Raw genomic sequence first — 5,098 nt, 5'->3', positions numbered from 1 at the left:
CTATCATGCCACATACCAAACTGACTCCATCTGCATCCTCAAATTAATAGGCGTGGACATTTGATGAGACAGTAACATGTAATGTGCAAATCTATGCCTGGAGCATATGATCAACAGCCCTGTTATGGTCTGTTTGACCTGAGATCTTATATGTGGCTAGTCTAGCATATGAAGATCATCAAGTAAGATGCCTGCAACAAACTGATGTATAGAAGGCCTATTTTTTACTAGGTGTGGATAGTCAATTGGCCCATAATGACTGGGCTTAGCCTACTGCATGTACATAGTGCAAAAAATGCTTAACTAATGTGGTTTGTTAGCGGAAACCACTGTGAAGGACTTCAAATTTGATATGCCTATAGGTTCCAGCATGTATGAGGCCTATGAAGAAACTCTTGAGTATTTGAGTACCACAAGACCATTTCCAGGCTGGGTGTAAACAACTTTCCGCCCGCGGCTCTCGAAGGCAGTATGTAAAAATTGGGTTGTGGGCCTACTTTAAGCTCCTTGAAAAGTATCCAAACAATGCCAGATTTTTTCTAGATTTGATATGCGGGTGAAATCATGGTAAAGTGGTACACTTTTTACTACCCAATTAGGTTCTACGTGATGGGTACTTGTCTAAGGTGGAAAGGGCTTATTTTTTTTATTCTTAAGGAGCACTTATTTTTATTGTTAAACGAGCACTTATTCTCCGAATCCGATTGACCATCATGAGTTAGACATCCTGTGCAACTGGCACTCGAACTCCAATGTAGGAGCTAGTTTTTTGTTTCTACGCTCGCTTATCTGCTAGTTCTCTATTCTGAGCAACACAGCTAAGGCCATTCGAGTTTTTTCTCTATTTGTTGGGTGCCATTTCGTTTGCTGCCATGATGAGGACTCCAACATGAAGCTGCACAGCTAAGGCCAGAGCAGAAGCTACTGCTAGAGAGGTTACCCAGTTCCCAGGAGCAAACGAAGGCAGGGAAGGTCAAGACACCGGTTCGCGTGAAAAATGAGCAGATCATTCAGAGATGTCGAATTATTCGGAGTCGACTAATGTCATAGCAGTGGCGGATGAGAAGCGGTCTACAACCAAGAGCAAGAGTAAGTCAAATATATGTTGTTTCAATTAGGGTTTTGCAAGTATGTTTCCTTGTCACTGTTGAAATGTTTAATCCTTTGATCTTGGTGTTGTTGCATGACATAGAAGATGACGATGGATGAATATCCATAGCTCAATAAGTTTTGTTTTACTGCTGAAGAGCTTCACCAAGTGGGTATGCTGATGTGAAGGCATCCCTTTAGGAAAAAAGGGACTACCTACTGAGATTTGAGGGTTCAACTTCAGTGTACAAACAACTGTTGGAGGAAATTGTATCGTTTGAAGCCCATCTTGAAAAACTGAAGCAGCAGATTCCACATCCAGAGTCTGAGATCAAGGAGGTGGAGGGGCTGATATTGAATGTTGCAAACACACGTTTCGATGTCTCAGTGGTATGCAAGAGATCGCAAATCTTGAAAGTGAAGTAGAATCTAAATAGGTATGATTTTTTGTTGCTTCATACCTATGCTTTATGTGTTTTTATATGTTTCCCATTTACCTAAAATTGCACATATGGTATTCCATAATAATTTCCTATGGTTTTTGTTACTCGACAGTACTTAAATCTGCTCACTGTCATGTTGAAAGTTTATTAGGATGCCTTAATCCATTATGTAGGTACTTGAAATTTCAAAATTGGTAGTTTGAATTTCATTTAGGGGGCAATCAAAAGTACATAAAATTGCTTACACAGTAGTTGACAGTTCATAAGGATACCTACTCCAAAAGTACCTAAAAAGGTGACTGGGTAGGTTTAAGCTTATCAAAGTACTTAATCTATTGTTTATGTACCTGTAATTAGAGAATTGGTAGTTTGAATATGTATCGGGTACTTCTTAAGTACCTAAAATCGATGTCTGGGTACTTGACAGTTCATAAGGATACCTTAATCCACTGTTTAGGTACCAAAAAATGGTCAATTGGTAGTTTAAATATGTATTAGGAACTTTAAAAGTACCTAAAAATTGTGACTGGGTAGGTTTAAGCTTTTCAAGATACTTTAATCCACTGTCTAGGTACCTAAAATTAGTCAATTGGTAGTATAGGTATGTATTAGGTACTTCAAAAGTACCTAAAATTGCTTACATGGTAGTTGACAGTTCATAACGATACCTTAATCCATTGTTTAGGTACTTGGTGAAAGTGTATTGGTAGTTTAAGTATGTATTAGGTACTTTAAAAGTACCTTAAAACAGTGATTGGGTAGGTTTAAGCTTATCAAGGTACTTTAATCCGGTGTTTAGGTACTTTAAATATGTATTAGGTACTTCTAAAGTACCTAATGGTTAAAATTGGTACTTTAAATATAGATTAGGTACTTCAAAAGTACCATAAAACGGTGATTGGGTAGGTTTAAGCTTATCAGGGTACTTTAATCCAATGTTTAGGTACTTCAAATATGTATTATGTACTTCTAAAGTACCTAAAATTGTTAAAATTGGTACTTTAAATATGTATTGGGTACTTCCAAAATTGTTTACAACAGTTCATAAGGATACCTTAATCCACTATTTAGGTACTTGTAATTGGGCAATTGGTAGTGTACATATGTATTAGGTACTTCAAAAGTACCTAAACATGGTGACTGGGTAGGTGTATGCTTATCCGGGTACTTTAATCAGGGTACTTTAATCCATCCACTGTTTAGGTACCTAAAATTGGTCTATTGGTTATACTGGGTACTTTCATCCACCACTGTTTAAGAACCTGAAATTGGTAACTTGGTATTTTAAATGTGTTCTGGTGTTAATGTGTAGAGGCTGTGTGATTTTATAAAGACTGAGCTATAAAGACTGAGCTGAAGGAGGCTAAGGCCCAATCTGAGTTTATCAAAAGCGATGATATTTGATACCTTGAAGGGATGAAGGTTCCTGTTATATCCTCGACCACATGTTGTACATGAAACTAAGATGGTCTATGTTGGAGGAGATTGTGTTGCCTGTGGTGGGGAGTCACTTGACTCAGCATTTTTAGGTGGCTCTTTCATGTTTGCATGCCAACATCTTAACCATCCGTTCTGTTTTGCTTGCACTGTAACCACAAACTGTAACCACGAGGAAAGGTGTGTATGAAAACTGGGTGTGTGGAGCGCATACCTATAGTGGCCAAGAACTAGGGTACGTAAAGCATGAGAAGAGTAAGTATTTTTCTCCGGTTAAGTGGCTCTGAACTAGATTACTTTTTAGTGCTCAATATTATTGTTTTATGTTGTAGAGGATGACATCATTCTGAGTGTGAAGGAGCGATAAAGGACTCCTCACATGTTGGCGCTGATAACACTGATTCTGATTTGGAGGCCCTGTTTAATCTTGATGAGTTACTGAAGAAAATCGGTTATGGGGAAGGTGTGTCAAATATCTTTTTTTTCAGCATAATATAAAGGGTTTGTTTTTTCCAATGTACTGCGTTGGTGGGATTTTGATTATGTGCCGAAGATATCTCTGAGAAGCCTAATGGCATTGTTAAAGTAGAGGATGATGGAGCTCCTCTAGTATGGGAGTCAAGTAAATAGGTTGAATGTGCATAGGGTTTAGGTGTTGAATCTTATACAAGCATAAATCTTTCAATATACACATCGTCATGAAATTTCTTATAGTGACCGTTACAACGTAAATGAGGTCAATCAGTTTTGTTATTGTGTTGTGCGGAGAGATGCAGAAGACTTCCTTCTTAAACTTAAAAGGATGTGTGACATTATCATCTGGAGAGCAGCTACACAACAAAAAAACTAACTAACAATGTCATGCTTAATGCCTGCTTTCCAACGGGTCATGTGTCGATTTGGTTTTTTTACAGGTACTGTATTGAAGCTGAATAAGCTGTTGGTATCATTACAAGTCATTGATAATGCCAAACTGTCATCCTAATTATCATCTTATGTTTGCTTTCCCATGTGAAGACATTTGGTATGGAGAAATGTGAGATGTGGCAGGAAACACTTGCTGAGATTCCTTATGTGTGCCCACAGAGGCTTGTAAGAAGCCAGTTTTTCTAAAGATTTTGAAGAATGTGTGGGCAAAGCACTCGGAGTTTGATTCCACAAACACAATCCTTGTTGACAATGAGCACTATAAGTCCCTGAAGAATGACTATGAAAAATGTTTGGTCATTCATGGTTTTGATCCACAACTAACAAATCAAGACCCCTATTATCTCACGAATCTGGTACTCCCTTGGCTGGAAGGATGGGTGAAAGACCCCTGTCCAAGGGCTTATTCTCGAGGACATCCAATATTTGACATAGAGGACGATATCTCGGGTTTGGTAGCTAATTACTTTGTAGAACAAGAAGGAGAATGGACAAGCTGGATTGATACCTTACAATTGTAACAAAAACAAATTACTGTTGCTACTATTTGTTTACAAAATTACTGTTGTAACCACTGTTGGTACTGTTATGACAAGTTACTATTTGTTTACAAAATTCTATTACAATATGATGACTTTTTGGTTTTAAAATATAATATGATGTTTTATCTTGGTGTTTAATTTTAGATGTTTAATTGGTGTTCTAACATAATGTCTACTTTTAGATGTGTGCCTTACAAGGTACTGTAGTACACCTAACAATGTACTACCTTACAAGGTATTGTAGTACCTAACAAAGTACCTAACAAGGTACTGTAGTACACCTAGCAAAGTACAATAGTACCTAGCAAAGTACTATAGTACTGTGCTATCTAACAATGTACTACCTTACAAGGTATTGTAGTACGTAGCAAAGTACTATAGTATTGTGCTATCTAGAAATGTACTACCTTACAAGGTATTGTAGTACCTAGCAAAGTACCTAATATAGTACCTAACAAGGTATGGTAGTACCTAGAAAAGTACTTTAGTACCTAATAAAGTACCTAACAAGGTACTGTAGTACCTAGAAAAGTACTGTAGTAGTCTTTAAGTACTAAAGTACCTACCAAAGTACCTAACAAGATACTGTAGTACCTAATAAGGTACTTTACTACCTAACAAGATACTGTACCTACCAAAGTACCTAGCAAGGTACTATAC

General features: G+C 37.4%; 1 long non-coding RNA gene across 4 annotated transcripts; it reads left to right on the top strand.

Moving 5' to 3' along the window:
• Positions 1-700: 700 nt before the first annotated feature.
• On the top strand, positions 701-4,511 carry LOC147622662 (uncharacterized). Of its 4 annotated transcripts, none has more exons than XR_015269475.1 (3): positions 701-1,089; positions 1,193-1,526; positions 3,302-4,511. It is a non-coding gene; the product is annotated as an uncharacterized LOC147622662 (long non-coding RNA). The 4 variants fall into 4 exon arrangements; XR_015269477.1 differs by having other exon boundaries at positions 1,193-3,204; XR_015269476.1 differs by having other exon boundaries at positions 1,196-4,511.
• The last annotated feature ends 587 nt before the right edge of the window (positions 4,512-5,098 follow it).

This window comes from Cibotium barometz, chromosome 28 (genome assembly GCF_041138505.1).
Source record: "Cibotium barometz isolate CiBa-2024 chromosome 28, ASM4113850v1, whole genome shotgun sequence".
NCBI lineage: Eukaryota > Viridiplantae > Streptophyta > Polypodiopsida > Cyatheales > Cibotiaceae > Cibotium > Cibotium barometz.
This window is presented reverse-complemented; position numbering and strand designations above follow the sequence as displayed.